Source organism: Puma concolor, chromosome A2 (assembly GCF_028749965.1).
Source record: "Puma concolor isolate L17-30 chromosome A2, mPumCon1.1.hap2, whole genome shotgun sequence".
Lineage (NCBI taxonomy): Eukaryota > Metazoa > Chordata > Mammalia > Carnivora > Felidae > Puma > Puma concolor.
In genome coordinates, this window is record NC_141668.1 from 94346226 (window position 1) to 94366005 (window position 19780).

Below are 19780 nucleotides of genomic sequence, written 5' to 3' on the forward strand. Positions count from 1 at the left end.
ACCCAAGTCCAGCTCACAGAGTGTCCACTGAGTCTATGATCCAGTCAGCGGTCACTTCTCTCCATCCTGAATTTAAAATGGAAACAGTATACTTGGTACTTGGCATAAGCTTCACATTTATTTTTGATCAAGTTGAAACCTCTGAATGTTCTCTCCTTTCTCCCACCAAAATAGTAAGTTACAAACAATATTGTGTCTTAGAATTGAGGGTGGATGCCAGACATGAGTGCTGCTCTTAAAATCCTAAAGTGTGCAGAGTTGGTGGTCCCTGCCATACACTCATTTAACTCACCTTTGTGGTCCTTCGAAAACTAGATGGATCTTGGTGGATGATAGTTGTCTACTGTGAACTTAACCAAGGCGTACTCCCAGTCACAGGTGCTATGTCAGATGAGGTACCTTTGCTAAAGCAGATTAACACAGCCTGAGGTACACAGTATTTTAAATTCACGTGATAACACCTATCAGTGAGCATTCACAATATAAGAAAAGCTAAATGGGCAACAGATGGATGGTGTGAAAAACTGACCACAGCCAGCCTCTGCCATTGGTCATGTCAGTGCTAGCACAATGGGCTCAAGAATGAAGTCATTTTATGGTTGTCAGGGGTGGAAGCTGTGCATGGGTCCAACAGCGAGTGCTTCTACTCATCAAGGCTGAGCAAGCTACTGCTGCTACCAGATGCCCCACCTTCCAGTAGCAGGAAGCTATCCTGAGCCCCGATTCATGGACAACATACCATGGAAAACAAGCAGCCACTTGAGGGGCATACTGATTACAGCTGACCTGTTGTGGCTTGAATTGTGGCTCCCAAATATATATATAGAGGTTCCAACATGGTATCTGTATATGGGACCTTGTTTGGAAATATGGTCTTTGAGGGTGTAATGAAGATGTAAGTTAAGATGAGGTGGGGTAGAGTGCGTCCTTAACCCAGCATTACTGGTATCCTTATAAGAAGAGACAAAGAGACACAGAGGCAGACACAGAGAGAATACATGCGAAGACATAGACATATGGGAGTAAGATGTCTATGTGATGACAGAAGCAGAGATTGAGAGTTATGTTGCTGTAAACAAAAGAACATGAAGGATGGCTGACAACCACAAGAAGCTAGGAGATAGGGTCATGGCCCTGCTGACACCTTGATTACAGACTTGTATGTAGCCTGCAGAATTGTGAGAGAAGAATTTTCTGTTGTATTAAGCCATCCAGAGTGTGGTAATTTGTTATTGTGACCCTAGAAAACTAACACAGGACCACTTTCACCCTTGGCTGGGGCAGCAATTTATCTCATCTAGAATTGATATTATGGGTACAGTTCACCTTTCCTATCTGCAGGACTTTGGCCAGCACAACTGAAGGCTCACAGTGACTGGCCAACATAAAACAGAGAATACTATCCACTACTGTCATGGACCAAGGGTTCCACTTCACAGAAAAGACTTTACAACAATAGACATGTCTGTGGGATCCTTGGATCCGATCACAAAATACACTATCCAGAATGTACTGGCCTCGTAGAACAACTGAATGGCCTTTTGAAGGTATAGGTGAAGCATGAACTTGAAGTTGATACCTAAAAAAGATGGAATGCCATCTTCCAAGATATATCTCTGCAACCCATAGTTTCTGTTTCCCAAAGGAGAAGTGTTTCCACTACAAAAACAGCTAGAGCTTGATTCAACTTTAAACTATGGATACTGCCCAATCCCTGAAGACTTCTTGTGTCAAGAGAACAGCAGACAAGAAAAAAAGGATAATCAGCTTTAATCATATGCAGGAGGAAGTAGGGCTGTGTTATACAGGTAAGAAAGAACAGATTTGCACTTACGTAAACCACTGTATCATCTTTCGTGATTCCCTTGCCTAATTTTGACAATAAATGGACAAGTACAGGAGCCATGTCCTAAGAAGGCCTTGATGATCACAGTCTCAGATACTTACGGGCATTAAAAGGCCTGGCCCCTTGGGGTACCTGGGCGGTTCAGTCAGTTAAGCATCTGACTCTTGGTTTTGGCTCAGATCGTGATCTCATGGTCCATGAGATTGAGCCCAGCATTAGGCTCTGTGCTGCTGGTGCACAGCCTGCTTAGGATTCTCTCTCTTTCCCTATCTTTCTGCCCCTCCCCTGCTCTATCTCTCAAAATGAATAAATAAACTTAAAAAAAATAAAAGGCCTGACCCCTTTATCTCAATTTAGGACATCTCTGAAGGGAACACCCAGCTCCAGGGTCCCCAAGATATCCACTGAATCCTCTAACAAGCTGAACCACAAAAAAACTTCTCCATTTGCCCCATCTTGCTTGTCTCACTCTTTCTCAGGTATTGACCACAAGGCATAAACTCCTGGACATGAATCCCCATCTCAGAGTCTATTTCCCAGGAAAGTCCAGACCAAGTAAAGATTTACTGTGGAGGTGGGAAAACAAATATTGTTAAAATGTCCTAATTACCCAAAGCAATCTATACATTTAATGCAACCCCTACCAAAATACCAGTAACACTTTTTCACAGAATTAGAACACATAATTCTAAAATTTGTATGGAACCACAAAGACCCTGAATAGCCAAAGAAATTTTATAAAAGAATAAAACTGAAGGTATCACAATCCCAGATTTCAAGATATATTACAAAGCTGTAGTAATCAAAACTGTATGGTACTGGCACAAAAATAGACACATAAATCAATGGGACAGAATAGAGAGCCTAGAAATAAACCCACAATTATATGACCAATTAATCTACAACAAAGGAGGAAAGAATATCCAACGAGAAAAAGACAGTCTCTTCAACAAATGGTGTGGGAAAACTCGATGGCTACATGCAAAAGAGTGAAACTGGACCATTTTCTTATACCATACACAAAATAAACTCAAAATGGATTAAAGACCTAAATGTGAGCCCTCACACCATAAAAATTCTAGAAGAGAGCACGGGCAATAATTTGTCTGACATTGACCATAGCAACATTTTTCTAGACATATATCTAGAGGTAAGGGAAACAAAAGCAAAAAGCAAAAATGAAAACAAAACTATTGGGGCTACATCAAAATAAAAAGCTTCTGCATAGCAAAGGACACAATTAACAAAATGATAACCTACTGAATGGGAGAAGATATTTGCAAATGATATATGATAAGGGGTTAGTGTCCAAAATATATAGAGAACTGATACAACTCAACATCAAAACACCCAAGCAAATTAATTACCCAATTAAAAAGTGGGCAGAAGACATGAACAGACATTTCTCCAAAGAAGACAGACAGATCGCCAACAGAGACATGAAAAGATGCTCAACATCACTCATCATGAGGGAAATGCAAATCAAAACCATAATGATGTATCATCTCACACCGGTCAGAATCTTGTCATTTGCAACAACATAAATGAATCTAAAAGATATAATGCTAAGGGAAATAAGTCAGTCACGGAAAGACAAATACTATCTGATCTCACTCATATGTGGAATTTAAGAAACAAAAAGACAAAGAAAAAAGTAGTTCATGAGTTTCTGCCCCTTCTCTGCTCCTTCTCTGCTCCTTCTCTCTCTCTCACTCTCTCTCTCAAAATAAATACACTTAAAAAAATACTTACTATAAAAATGTAGGAAAGAAGACAGTATAATTTTGCTACAAATAAAACCCAAGTGGATAATTGTTTAAATGCAGAAGACAAAGATATAAAACTTTCAGACGAGAACATAGGAGAATATCTTTATGAATCAGGGTAGGGAAGAGTTGTCAAAATAAGACATGAAAAGCATAAACCATAAGGAAAAGACTAATAAGTTTGACTATATTAAAATTAAGAACTTCTTGTCCATAAGTGGCACATAAACAAAATGAAAAAGTAATTCACAAATGAGAAAAATATAGATGAAGTCATACAACTTCAAAGGATTACTATCAAAGATATATGCAATATTATACATATTACATATTTACATAATATTTTACATATATACACATAGATATACATAGACATATATACACATATATGTATGTGTATATATATGTTTATTTTGTTCATCTATGTACATTTCTTTATAATTTTCCAGTTATTTCAATCATCATTAAAATATCACCTTAAAAATATTTGTAATATATTATTTAACTGTTAAGCAAAATGTGATTCCATTTCAACTAGATCTCAAGTACCATTCTTCAATTAAAATTAATCAAAATTAATGTAATTAAAATTCTTAAAGTCTTTAAAATTAATTAAAAACTAACATTCTTTAACTGTGCTTACAAATCATACACATACATATGTGTGTGCATGCATGTGTATATAATAGCTATGAAAATCCATTTTATAAGTTTATATGCTATATATATTAGAATACATGTTTAAACATCAGTCCACAAAGAATTCTTGATTCAATAGATTTCAAGTATGGTATAAACTACCCAGGAAATATCAACGAGATATGAAGTATTTGACCATACCCCTCTCACTTCTGCACACAATGAATGCCACCTTCGAATGCTAGAAGAGTTTGTTTTTGTAGAAGCCAATCTTATTTTAGTCCTAGTCACTTTAGTCACTGTAACCAAAATTATGTAAACTTTCTAAATAGACTAAATATTCTAAAAATACAGTGAAACACCAACCTCCACACCAACCAAGTCACAATATGGGTGTCTGGCCTAAACCCACAAAATGAGAATGATGGGAAGGTCATTTATCAAACAGCAGTGACCATAACGTGCTCCCACCACTGTGTCAAAAACAAAGGCAACCAAATGGCTATTACTCAAAGTTGTTCCGTTATCGCTGGGAAAGCATTTCGTCCCTTCATACCCTCAATGCTTATCATATTAGACCTACAACTTAAGTTCAATAATTATAACCATGTGTCTTTGAAACATTTCCCCATACCTTGGAAAATGCTGGAACAGTTTGTAGCTTTGTTACTATGTTTTTAGGATTTCCCTTGAAATATGAGTGTGTTCTGTGCAAAAAGGATTTGTTCCAATCTGTTTGTTACCACTTATAGTGCAGCCTTGGGCATTTTGAACCCTAAATGAGCTGCTTTGACCATTAGGAAGAGTTGTGAAGACACATATGTCAAACGTTATGAAGCAGGCCCAGTTTGTCCACATTTGCTCCCCACCTGCAAACAAGTTCCATAAGGCCTCTTTCTCTAAGCATTAACACCATACCCATGAGCTTACGAACATATCCACTCAGCTGCCATATTCTGACTGCTGTCTTTTTCTTCCTCCTCTCCTCCTCTGGTCTTGGCTACTGGAGGTCCCACTACCGATGCCTTAAAATTTTTGGAGCATATTCAGTAAAATAGAGAAATTAGTTTTCCTTTTTCTTGTCACTTGCTATTGGAAAAGCAGCCACGCCAAGCTGGCTTTCACCTGCTGTACCATATCTATTTTAAAATATTCCATTTTAGGGGCGCCTGGGTGGCGCAGTCGGTTGGGCGTCCGACTTCAGCCAGGTCACGATCTCACGGTCCGTGAGTTCGAGCCCCGCGTCAGGCTCTGGGCTGATGGCTCAGAGCCTGGAGCCTGTTTCCGATTCTGTGTCTCCCTCTCTCTCTGCCCCTCCCCCGTTCATGCTCTGTCTCTCTCTGTCCCCCAAAAAATAAATAAACGTTGAAAAATAAAATAAAATAAAATATTCCATTTTGGATAATATAATGTATGTGTATAAGCCATCTGCAGTCTACAACCTGGAAAAGTTGGTTAACATTTGCAGTTTCCTAACCCTGACTTCACACTTCAGGGTGGGTTGGTTAGCTTTTGAGAGACCCTATCAGGTATCCACTCTCCAGAAAACAATACACAGAATACTTTCAATTGAAGTCAGTTAAGCTTCTATTCTGGCTCAGGTCATGATCTCACGGTTGGTGAGTTCGAGCCCCGCATTGGACTCTCTGCTGTCAGCACACAGGCTGCTTCAAATCCTGCCTCCTTCTCTCTCTGCCCCCTACCCCCCACTGCTCATGCGCTTATGCGCACTCATGCTCTCTGTCTCAAAAATAAACATTTAAAAAATGCAGTCTAAATCTCGACTATTGCATTTGCTGATTAGAAAGGAGTTTTCACTGGTGAAACGACAGGTGATCAAGATGTGAGATCACCAAGGAAATTAGTGTGGGCCCCTCTACCCTGTCACAAATAGGGTATGAGAATCGGGTGAGCCCAACATACTAACACTTCTGCAGCAAACAAAGCCTTAGGACCGTAGTAACTCCTTCTGCCACCACAGCCCCACCCTAACATCACAACCACTTAAGGGAGGATTTTGTCATCTTTGCTGATTGACGAAGAAGCGATCTTGTTGCCGAAATTTTTCTCACATTTCCCTTGCGATAGACCTTTAAAGAAAGGTGCTCTCAGAGTGTGGTAAGGACAGAGAGTAGAAATTTTAGATTGTCTACAGGAACAGCTGCACTGTTCTGGTGACTGCTAATCAGTGCGCATGTGGAAAATTCAGTTCATGATGTTTTCATTGTAACAGGTCACCCTGAGGATGGAGTAAGGCGGTCATAGTTCACTCTCTCCTCTCTGGTTTAAGGCTACTCAGAGTTATCAAAGAATCAGAAATTGTCCCATAACAGTTCTCAACAACTCTTATATAACTATAAAAATAGAAAATGAGTAATAATATCTATTGATGACACAGATATGGTGGCAATAGAAATGGTTACCATCTTTTGGGAAAACAACTGAAAATATCTATTAAAATTAAACCTTTGCATACACTTCAGCCCCATAGTCTAATTTTTGGGAATCGATTCCATGGGTATGAGTATCACAATATATAACGGAAAATACAAAAAAACAAATTATTGCAGCACTGGTTAAGGTGGCACAAAATAAAATGCAAGCCAGATGAATGCCAACACATGGAAAACACTTAAATAAATTATGCATGGACTATTATAAAACATTAGCAATTATTATTAAAGAATAATTAAGTTCTGTGAACTGATGGGCGACTTGGGGGTATTCCAAAATGTGTTGAAGGAGGAAAATGACATGAATGGAAGAGTATTTAATATTCCACTTTTGTAAACAACGACAAAAAAGTGTATGGAATGCGTACGTACATTAAATTACAAAAGGATACAAAATGTGAGGAGTGAAAGGGACAGTGAGAGCAAAGGATAGAGAAGGTGGGGAAGTAAGGTAAGCAGAAAATTAAAGTCGGGAAGAGACTACTAATGAAGAACCATAACACGATATGATGTGTGTGAAATTATAGGTGTATATGCATGCTTACAGAAATTAGAAGAGCAAGATGGATCTCTTATGAAGATGTCCATAACGTATTAAACAGAAAAAGTAACAATTAAGTAATGGGTACTTTCTGATTCTATTTCAGGATAAAGGAAATAAATAGCATCTCTATACAGATATATCTATGGCTATGTGTTTGCCTGAGCAAGAATAAGGGTTTGGAAAGATACGGAATCAGATCTCCAGGGGATGACCTTGGGATGGGGTGGGTTAATTAAGAATTTGGGCTGCTGGGGCAGGTGAGTGTTACCTTTGCCCACTTTTGAACTGCATTATGTTGTTTTACTTATTACAACCCAAAAGTATTACTTTGGCAATTTGAAAAGAAGAAAACATGCAAGTTAGAGATTCTGGATAATTGAACAATTTTCTAACTAATTCATGGGGAAAAATAGTTCTTAAATATTTTTGAATTAATTTTTATTTAAATCATTTATTTTAAACTATTAAAGCTTCATTAAATTCACCAATGTACCGAATCCTTATTGGAAATCCTTAAGTTCCTTATTTTGGTCAAAGAATTAAAGTTACTTCAAATGTAGTAATGAAATTCTTAAACATCTATTTAACTAAAGCTCGCAAAGTAAATCATATTCACTGTCATTTTTGCATAGGAGTAACAGTTCTGGCTTTTGAGAGCTATCAAAAATAGCATTTCATGGAGCCGTTACTATATGGCAGACATTATGCTTTTATTTTTTTTTTTTTGAGCTATAATTTACATACATAAATTTTACATAAAATTTCCCTTCTATTCCCTCAAGAAACAGATGCCAAGATGAGAATAAGCATGCATTATGTTGGCAAAGGTTGTTGTCGTTTTTAATTTTAGCTATTGTAATAGAAGTTTAGTTACTTCCCATTGATAACTTTTACAAAGAACTACATGAACAGCCCTATTCAGCAGGTGAAATCTCCCCAATGGATTTATTTTAAATAGCTTGCCCATGGCAATTCAGAGCTGGTTTGATCTTGAAAATGCTGCCTGTAACCACATGTGACCTATTGTCTGCAAGGATCCTAAGTCTTTATTCAGTGATGGTTGGTTATGCAGGTGGCTGTTCAAAGTCAGTGAGGCACAGAATGTATTTCCTGGTTATTTCCTCAGTTTAAGGAGGTGATCAATATAACCTTTTGAAGCTTTTTGCAGGTTTATCTTTGGGTAGTGGGAATACAGAAAATGCAAATAAATAGAAAATAGAGATAAAAAGTCATCCACACCCTATTTAGTAAGCATGTAAGTTTAAACTCAGTTTGATGGAAGTTGAGGGAAAAAAATTATTGAAAAGTAACATCAATCGTAAGCTGAGACTTGTATATAATGAGTTAAGTTTATTAAGGTAAATTTTCTCTCTGAAGTGCTAAGTATGTAGTGAGGACACATTGGCAAAAATCAGTTTTTGTGTTTTAGGACTCTAGCATAAAATGAAGAAGAAACAAGGATTGTGAATGATGTTCAGTCCTCCATCTTTATGATTCTGATTTGTGTTACATTAGTAGAAAATTCTACTGAAAACCAGCATGATTAACCACGATGTGACTTTTAAAGAATTCATTTGGTGGAAGGTGGGGTGTAAAGGAAGTTAAACAAAACCTTTGTGGGGTCTTCTTTGATGTTATTTTTTAGTCTTTTGTTTTTGGCAGGGGTTGGAGTGCAGTTAGGGAAAATAAGTGGTAGAGAAAGGGATTGTGTGATTTAGGAATAAATAACTGAGTAATGTGGCCCCAGTGAGACCCAGAGGTTGGGATTGGAGGGTGGGTGTGAGGGCATGTGAACTGAACGGTAGTCCATTTTCATTTTTTGTATTTTTGCTTTTTAAATCTAGGGTTACATCTGAGGCTGTATTTATCTCTCTAGAAAATTATCAGTAGAATACAGAAACAAAGAATACAGAAACTAGGCTCTATTTCCACCCTCTTGTGCGTATGTCTGTGTAAACTGGCAAGCTATAAGCTTCCAATGAGCTTAGAAATGGCATACCAGCTTCTATCCTACCATAGCATCAATGTTTATCTACCTCTCCCACAATTAAAATCAGATGTCCGACCACAAGCAAGAGTGAGGCTTTGCTTACCTTAATAATGACTGCTTGTAACCTCACTATTCAGCCACTTAAGTACTGGCCCTATGAATCAAATCAGCAGAGAGGAAGAAAAGTGTCAGTGTCAGAATCCACTTCGGGCATTTAGGCTGACTCCACATTTACAAAAGCATTCATAGAAACAAATTCCAACCTCAAATCTTTTTCTCCGACTTCAAGTCCATCAGATTGCAAGTTAATTACTAATTCTAGTTGACTGCATAAATCAACAAACCAAAAATGTGTAACCATTTGCTTAAAGGGCAAATGATTTGTGAAATTTCACCTAGCTGTTTTTATTCATGTCATGCAAAATTATGTATATTACCATTATTCACCATTTAATCATCAGCCACATTCTAAACAGTTTGAAATGTCAAGTCAAATCTAAATTCTCTGAATTTTAGAGTGTTTAATTACACGAGGAATAGCAAAACAGGAAGAAATTATTCAAAGCTAATTTTGCAGATCCTTGCAAGAATGGAAATGGCAACTGTATTTCCAATAGGTCCAAAACCAGAAGTTAATTTTATTTCTCAAGCCAACAAAACTCTTTTTATTGAAATGCCAATCTGTTCACAGAATTACAAACTTACTGTATGCTAGAAAAAGGCTTAAAGAATGAACACAAACAGTTAAAAGGAAATCGTTGACAAAATACAAAATGAATGCATTCTAGGTAAGTGATTCTATCAATTGCACATCTAATTGAGATATTTTGGATTCCTAAGCATAAGCTTAATTTTTTTCCTCCCAAGTTTGGTCAACTTTGATTTAACAAGCACTGCGTGCCTTTTCTACCTCTTCGCTCTACTCAGATATCCGATTAATGTAAATTTAGTATTTGTTTTAATTCTATAACACACTCTATCTTACAATATCTTCTGTCTTTATGCATTGAGCAAGAGAACTATTTGCAGACCTTGATTCTTCATTAAGTGGATGGAAGCATTTCTCCAGAGGGGTCTGATATATGGCAATGATGAAATAATATGACCAATTTGATAAATGTTCACCAAAAGACCTTGAGACATTTACAAGACATGTGCAAGAAAACACAATGCATTATAGAAGAAGAGAAAAAGTAAATATAATGAAACTAGCTTATATAGAAATAATTGCCTCATTAGTTTGTATTTTAAGGAGGACACTATTTACAATGATCATATAGGATGCTAGCATTCTTTCTAAAGTTAGGGAACCCAGTTTTATTTTTAGCAGGCTCTTAATATTTGTAGAAAAAGAGCTTAGCTACACCCCCCCATATTACATAATCTAGACTTATAAATGGAATGACTTAATTTTCAGTGATTGAGGTCTGAAGTTAAATTCATCAGTTTGTTATTCATTATATTTTGTCAAGACAAAAAAAAAAAAAAAAGCTTAGTGTGCTGGGGCACCTGCGTGGTTCAGTTGGTTAAGCCTCTGACTTTGACTTAGGTCATGATCTCGCCATTCCTGAGTTTGAGCCCCATGTCAGGCTCTGCGTCAACAACTCAGAACCTGGAGCCTGGTTTAGGTTCTGTGTCTCCCTCTCTCTCTGTCCCTTCCCCACTCACACTGTCTCTCAAAAATAAATAAACGTTGGGGCGCCTGGGTGGCTCAGTAGGTTAAGTGGCTAACTTCGGCTCAGGTCATGATCTCGTGGTCCGTGAGTTCGAGCTCCGCATAGCGCTCTGTGCTGACAGCTCAGAGCCTGGAGCCTGTTTCAGATTCTGTGTCTCCCTCTCTCTGACCCTCCCCCGTTCATGCTCTGTCTCTCTGTCTCAAAAATAAATAAACGTTAATAAAAAATAAATAAATAAATGTTGAAAATAAATAAATAAATAAATAACCTTAGTGTGATTCCAAAAGTAAATAACTCATTTTGAGGTAAATCACTGAGAATTTAAAATTAAACTAAAATAGAGCCTTCTGTTTTATTAATGAAATAATTAATAAAGGAACAGTAGTTTTCACATTCTTTCTGCATCACAGATCTCTTTTAGAATAAAAATCTGATGAAATGTCTGGATTTTCCCAGAAAAAAAAATGTATATTCTAACTAAATTTTGTATATGGTTTCTCTGTAAACTTGTCCTTTCACACCAAATTTTAAAAACCTTTAACTTGGGGTCAAGTTAAAGAATACCTGCATGCAATAAGGATCCTGTCATAATTATGTTTATTGTTACCAGACTGAGCCACAAGTTGGCTCAGATTCCTAGCAGGGGGAAATAGAAAGCCTGGTTATGATGACCTCATTAGAAAAAAAGAAACAGGGAAAACAAAGTTTTGCCTAGCAATGAATTATAAATAATTTCCCCTGGAACTGTTTTTGTAAACTTTACTTTGGAAACTGTGCATAATCTCACTTGCAATAGTAAATTTCATGTAATTTCTTATTTTAGGCACTTAAGAAAATAAGAGGACATAAGATTACTAGGAAACATATAGCCTGTTGGTCGTCTGAACCATAGGAGAATATGCATTCAATTCACCTGGTAGTTAGTCAATTCTATCCTTAGACTTTATAGACCTTAGGCTTATATTCCTTAACATTTTACTGCTCATTTAAAGCTGGGCTTTTAATAGGTACAGTTCAGGTATCAGCCCTCTGGAAATCTCTGATACATTCAGCCTTATGAAAGATAGGAAAAGAAGAAACAACATGTGTATAATAAGGTCCCCAAAGAAGAAAACCAAAACAATAAAATGAGATATTTTAAAAATCTATAATAAAAAAAACTTTCCTAAAATTAAGAATATATATGCATAAGACAGTACATGTTGAAAGGACACACTGTGTACCTGGGAAAATAAAATGAGAACACAGGAAAGTAAGGAAATTACTGGTTGTTGACGAAATTGAGTAAATTCTCTTGACATCTGGGAAACATCTTGAAATCTAAGTCACTTATAACTGATAGAAAATAAAATTGTGAGGAATTTTCAATAGCAACATTTTATGCCTTCTAGGATAAAGCAAAAATAAAATCTGGACCAACTGTTTTCTACTCAGATAAGTTGCTTTTCAAGTATAAAGCCAAACTCTTTTCAACATCCCATGAGTTATTCCTGACATATCCATTCAAGAATAACCCAGACAATTAAAATGACTGGATAGACATCAATTTAAGGGCATTTGGTGAGCATTAGCATATAGTTAATTATAGAACAGTGAGTAAATAATGGTAATAAGGGAAGAAATACAATATGTAATAATTATAGGTACCAATCCTAATGCTGACATCTCCCCTAAGGGTACAGAGTGAATAGGATGAAGGAACAGGGATAGAAGGTAGACTTCTTTCAATATACCTTGTTCTATGGAATTGACTTTGAATCTGTGTAAGAATTTTATATAATAAAAAATTAAGTCCCTAAAAATTGAATTAAAATGAGAGAAGTGAATCAAAACCGGTAACTAGTGCTGGCATAACCCCTCAGAAATGAATCCAAATATCTTTTTGTTTGTATTTATTTTTTTTAGACACAGAGCAGGGGAGAAAGACAGAGGGAGAGAGAGAGAGAATCCTAAGCAGGCTTGCTCAGCATGGAGCCCAAAGCAGGGCTCGATCCTATGACCCTAGGGTCATGACCTGAGCTGAAATCAAGAGTCAGAGGCTCAACCGACTAAGCTACCCAGGTGCTCCAAAATATTTTTTAAAAAACAGTTTTTGATTGTACATCCCTAATATATGCCTTAAGGACAAAAAAAAAAAAAAAAAGCTAGAAAAAAAATGGTAGTTTTCAGTAATCATAGTATAGGTGATAGCAATGGTTTTGTAACTCAAAAATGTTGTATGCATAAAGTATAATTCTGCGATATTATAATCCTATTATCCAGTGTCCTTGACAAGCAAGATTCTTGACAAGGGAGAAAGGAAAAACTGATGTCAGAAGGAAGAGATTAATAAGAGCTTTTAGTCCTGAATTTGAAGTCTCAGTATAAACTGACATTTTCTGCTTGAAAGAAACTATTTGTAGTTTTTTCAACTGAAAAGTCTAAGAAACACTGATGCACCCAGTAGCAAAATGTCCTAGAAGCACTCTTGCTCCCCAGGATGTGGTGTTGAAATCCAATTTCCTTCTGAAAGGAACAAGAGATCTTTGGAGAGATGGCTAATTCTAGATTCAGATCCAGGACAGGAAATATACAAGCTTGTCTTGGAAACTCTTGTCACATCAGATAATGAGGAAGCTATCAAAGATTATTAAGTGTGTGTCAAAAACTTGAAAATCAGCTCTCAGAGACTGTCAAAGATGAAGCAATATGAAGATCAATGAGGAAAAAAAAAACCTTCAAAAGATTGAAATTCACCAGGGGCTCCTGGGTGGCTCAGCCAGTTGAGCCCTGACTTTTTATTTTGGCTCAGGTCATGATCCCAGGGTGGTAGGATTGAGCCCTGCATTGGGCTCTGCGCTGAGTGTGAAGTCTGGGTTTTTTCTTTTCCCCTCCGTCTGCCCCATCCCCACTCATACTATCTCTAAAAAAAAAACAAAAACAAAAACATATTTTAATTCATCAGTTTAAATCCATGAGTTCATAATGATACTTAAAACAATAATTGGTCAGCCATCAGAAGACTCTAACGAACCAACTCATTACTTTGAAAATGTATAAGCAAAGAACCACTGAGTAAATTATGGTAGGTCAGCAAATAAATGAGAAAGAAATGACAGAATTGGAATATCATCCATTTGTAACACAAAATGAGTTCGTGGATGTAGGCATTAAGTATCAATTATTACTAATACCAAAAACAGAAAGAAAACCGGATATTAGGTGTCTGCTGAGAGAGGAAGGCATCTTTCCAAAAAATCAAACCTGAATCTGGTTAGTCTTCCTGATCCATTTATTAAGTCACAGACAAGTCAGAGGAAAAAGGAATATGCTAAACCCTGCTATGGAGATGTAATCAGGACAAAGAATTCTACAGGACACACAATCGAGTTTCTTCAAATAAACTGAAGAGAGGAAAAATAGATGGAAGGGGAACCCCCCCATAGGTGAGAAAGGAATATATTAACCAATAATGGCATGTAGGCCTTGTTTGGATCCTGATTCAAACCAGAAAACTTTGTGACATTAAAGATATAGTTGGAAATGTAGACACTGACCAAGTATTTGATGGCATTCAGAATTATTTTATTTTTAAAGCTACCATCATGGTACTGTGGTTATGTAGAAAGAAGAGTCTTCTTCTTTTAGAGTTACACACTGAAATGTTTGTTGACAAAATGAAATGTCTGAAATTTGCTACAAAATCATCCTGGAAGGTGTACATGGTAAGAGGTTCATGTTACAACATGAAATCATTTTGTTGAACCTGGGTAATGGCACAGGGGAAGTTTATTACAGTATTCTATTTTTTAAAAAATGAGATGTTTAAAATAAAAATGTGCATTTGGTCGCTTTGCCTGAATGGCATTGCTTTGCTCTGATGGCACTTGAGAGACTTGAAATTTTCTGCATTAGGAGAGATTTCTTCTCCCTCCATTTCGGTGCAAAGCAGGCAGTGCTGCATGTGAGCCCAGTGAGAGTTAAAGACAGCTAGCAGCTGATACATCTGGGGAGCATTAGCTATATTAAGGACAAGCCAGCATGAAAAGGTAACCGGAAGAAGCAGCTGAGTACTCTCTGGTCAAGCCTTGAGGTCATCTGAATTAAGGGATTGCGGTTCCCAGTCTAGCAAGGGACGTGTATCATTTCAGCTCTCTGTTTTAAGCCCCAGCACAAGATTCCTTTGGTTTGGAACTGGATCAAAACTGAGACCAAGACTTTTCTATTCTCAATAAGCAAGTTTCAGTGTCTTGTATCACACAACACCTTTCAGGAAAGAATGAATAGGATTTACATTTATAGTAACAAAAACTCCATGTCTTTTGGATTTTTTTCCATCGCAAAAACTTAGCCATATCTGTGTATATGACGAGAAACACTTCTTTTGATTGTTGTAGGGATCAAAAGAAACCTGCAGTATTTATTATGTGGTGGCACTGTAAAAAGCATAAGAATTCCTATAAAGGCATGGTAGAATTATTGGGGTCCTATAGCTTCAGGAAAGACAGGACTTTGAAATCAAACTGAAATTGTGTAAAATCTAACTGCCATTTCTCAGCTTGTTGGGTTAGGCCATGTCTATGGTTTAGTTCCCTCACTTACAGAACAGGATTGTAGTGAGGTGTAAAGATAATACCTAAGGTGGGGCGCCTGGGTGGCTCAGTTGGTTAAGCATCTGACTCTTGATTTTGGCTCAGGTCATGATCTCATTGTTGTGAGATCGAGCCCTACATTGGGCTCCACGCTCAGTGAGGAGCCTGCTTGAACTTCTTTCTCTTTCCCTCTTCCTCTGCCCCTCCCTGACTCGGGCTTGCTCGCTTGGTCTCTCTCTCTCTCAAAAATAAAATGAAATCTTAAGACAACAACAACAACAGGTAATACCTAAGGCAGCTACCCTTAGGTATGCAGAAGTGGAAGAACTGCCATTTTCACATTTGCTTTCTTATGAGCAGCAATTTCTGCCACTTGCCTTTGAATAAAAGCATGTTTGAGTCAGTATTAGACATCTTTCTCCTTATGTAAACACCACTCCTGGACATTCCCCTAGCCTACCAGCTCAATCTCTCTTGAAGACAAACCTGAAACAAGCCAATAATTATTACAGATTCATTTTCCTTTTATGGTGAAACAATTTTTATTAAAAGCTGAAGGCTGTATAACAATGTGTCAGGAAGCCTCAAGTACTGGTTATTAGGAAGACTCTAATACACTGATAATTTAACTAATACTAACAGAGATGCAAAAATAAGTGTAATAGACATGCTGTTTGAGAAAACATAGTCCTAATAAACACAGAATACTGAATGTGCCACGCTTTGGCCATTTATAGTTTGAGCTATAAGACGGTCTGTCTTCTGGGTGCCTTGTCTTTTACAATTAAAACAGCAGTGAATGATAAAAATGTATAAGCCATTTTGATGTAATCTTAAGGTACATAACCTGATGGCATGCTTCTAACCAGCCATATCTATATTGTAAATTTCACTTGAAATACATGATAAAATGAGCCCATTTCACACATGGTAAAAGCTAAGGCCAACAAGAGTTTTCCATCAACACGTCAGGCGTTTAAGGTAGGACAGAAGAGGTAGGAAGCAAGAGAGCTGGTAGCTCAGGAACTAGTAAAAGACTGTGAAGTCACTACACAACACTGTGGACCTACTCTTGTTCCTACTAGTCATTTCACTGACTAGAAGCTGGGACATTGGGAAATATACTTTCTTGTGTTTTCAGCATATTTATTATATAATCAATCCAAGTCCATTGTAGAAGAATTAGAAGTTGTAAAGAAAAACAAAATTGCCTAAAGCCCTACCATTCAGAGATAATCCCATTATTGCATATTGATGTATCTCTATCTAGATATTTGTATGAACATATAAATAAATATATATTCCATAACTTATTTTTTTGCAGTTGATATTCTTTTATGAATATTTTCTGTGACACTTGGTAAAGATCTACACTAAGAAGTGTGATAATATGGTATTGTTTTCTGTTGCATATTTGTTTTTGTTGTTTTTTTTCTTTTACAAATGTGCTTGAATATATATCTTTATACAAAGGAAATATGATGTGTGAAAATTCCCACAAGTGATATCTTAGCATGGTATAAATTTGACTTCCTAATATCCCAGCTCGTGCTCCTTGTGAGAAGTAGTCCTTTATTCACTTCCCATGGCAGACTTTCTTATTTCCATAACCGACTTTTCTATGTTGGCAACATAGCAAATTAATGGAAAAGCCCACAGAAGGTTGATGGAAATAGGTATTATTTTTTGTCCATAATCCCTCTTGAGCAGGTTTCCTATTAAGTGAGAAAATATTTCTCCAAATACATGGTGTGGCCATTGGTGACAAAGCTAGGGAATAGACAAGGACACTGAGAGGAGATGCCTGCTGTCTTCACTGTGGCTTCACAGGAGCATCTGAAACCATCTCTGGGTTTAAGAGTGAGTCCATCTGACCAGATATTTTAGCAAGTTTTTCAGCAGCCAAAAGTCCAACTCAGATATAGCTTAGTTTTTCACGAAGCTGACGAACCCTTAGCCATTTTAAATTGTATCTATTAAATGCAATTCATCAGACCTTGCAATGGGTGCTTTGGCATTATACATCTTTGGTTCTTATTCATAAGCTTCTAACTTTCTATTTCTACTCTACCAAAGTCAGTCATTTCCCATGAAGAAAACCAGAATACGATGTCTTGTTTCAATTTCAGAATCAGGTTACATTTCTGGTTTCAGCGAGTATGCACAAGAAATACATTTTGGGTGACTGAAGCTCTGTAATTTTTAGTGACTAACTATAAAGAAAATATTTACAAAGAAAAGTCTTAGTGGATGTCTAAGTAGCTCATATACACTGATGGTCCCCAGAATCTATTCTATACATGTTCTCATGTTATAATACATTGCACTACCTACCTCGGGCACCTAATTCAGGAGCAATCCACATGTATAAGGAGTCAGCTTGTGGCCAAAATCAGAATGAGGCCAAATTCTCAACAGGCTGCTCACATGAGCCTCTCTGCTCATGGTTTTGATTCATCTGCATTTGGCAGAAGAAAACAGTGCCAACCCCAGCAGGTGAGGAGGTAAAGGAAGAACCCCAGAGTAGACAAGGATGTCAGGAAACCAGAATATCAGGACAGTACAGAAATGCAGAAACACACATGAACAAGGTCGATGCCAATGTCAGTGCAATCCAGACTTGGTGTCGGAACAGCTGCCGAGATAAAAATGATCCTTTTTGGAAAAATGCTTTTCCCAGGTCTGCCCTACCTTGTTATATACCACATGAATGCTCAGGGAAAGTCTGACCAACCATTTGCTAACCATTTGTCAGTTGTGTTAACACTGATCACATACGTCCCTCTGACAATTACTGCTGGGTCATAGGAGGAAATAGAGATGCATAACTAAACCAAAACAAAACAAAACAAAACAAAACAAAACAAAACAAAACAAAACATCATTCCTCCTGCAAAGGCCAAAGTCCTTTTCAGTCCTGACTGAGTAGTGCACCGGTGAGCAGCTAGGGACATGGGCTGCTTAGCTATGGGAGTCTCTGGGTCTCCAGAAGCACCGCTGGTAGGAGTTTCAACAGAAGGAGGAGTCTCAACAAGTCACGTCAGTCGTTGAGTAGCCCTTGCAGCAGAGAGACACTGGTCATACCTGCTCCTGCTGCTGGCCTCACTTCTAGCATGGTAAAAAGCAGCGACTTGTGTCAAAGAAAAGGTTAGAAGACATTCAGTGTGTCACCTGAGTAGGTGTGCTTGAAAGGGGGGTGTTGTCACAGTGCAGGCAGTGCTGCAGGTGCCTGAACTACGGGCCTTGGGATCAAGCACATGTTGACTCCATCGGTGGCAAGGGACCCACAGTGGGAGAAATCCCAGTTAACTATGGGACTGGAAGCTGCAGCCCCTGTAACTTGATGGGTTAACGTCATCCTAGAACTTGCTACCAGCACAGAGAATGAAGGTTTTGTCATTGACCCACAACATCATGGTGGCTCAAGAAAGGTAGTTAATGACCCAAAGAGGCAGAAGTAGAACTAGGTAAAAGCATGTGTGAAGGGTTTTGAAACTGACAAATAGTCTAGGTGGAGCCCCTAAAATATGTAATGAACTTGGTGTGCCAAACCCAATCAGGACTTACTTACTTTGCCTCCATTCAGCCCTGATGCCAGTTAGAGATCTGGAAAATCCCCTGGGACCTCCAGGGAGGGAGCTTTACACCAAGGTAACCACCTGTTGAAATGCAGGGCTCAGGCTGCACTGCAGGTCAGTCTAGAATGACCCAAGTGAAGAAGGGGGTGGAAGGATACACACGAGGCTTTATAGAGACCATGATCCAGGCTGCCACACAGGCTGGGAACAGATCTTGCACTAGCATTGCTGTAGTGGTGGTCAGTGAGCACTATTATGTAGTAGGAGTGGACTGGAGACAGTCCAGAGGAAGTCTCAGTTAGGGCAGGCCCTGGGGAGCCACAGCTTGTCCAAGCAGAAGAGAAAAATGGAGCCCAGTAGTCAACCCTCAATTTTAGTGGATATGGGGAAGTTAAAGACAGATCCATTTTTGATGATAAAATAGTGAGGATAATCTGCCATAATCTTCCCCCATAACAGTTATACCTCAGTGGGATGGTAGAGCCACCCGAGGACATTTTGGAAATTTTAGGAGGCTTGTATTTCCCTTTTGTCACACTGATTGGGAAATGCTGTGGACATTCAGTGAGATGGGTTAGGGATACAAGGTGTCCTGCAATCAAATAATTGTACCACATCCTGCCCAACCTTCACCTTGTCTCACTAGAAATTTACATCGATGAAAAATCTACCTAGAGCCTACCTTCCTTTATATTAACACAAAGTAGTTCTGTACCG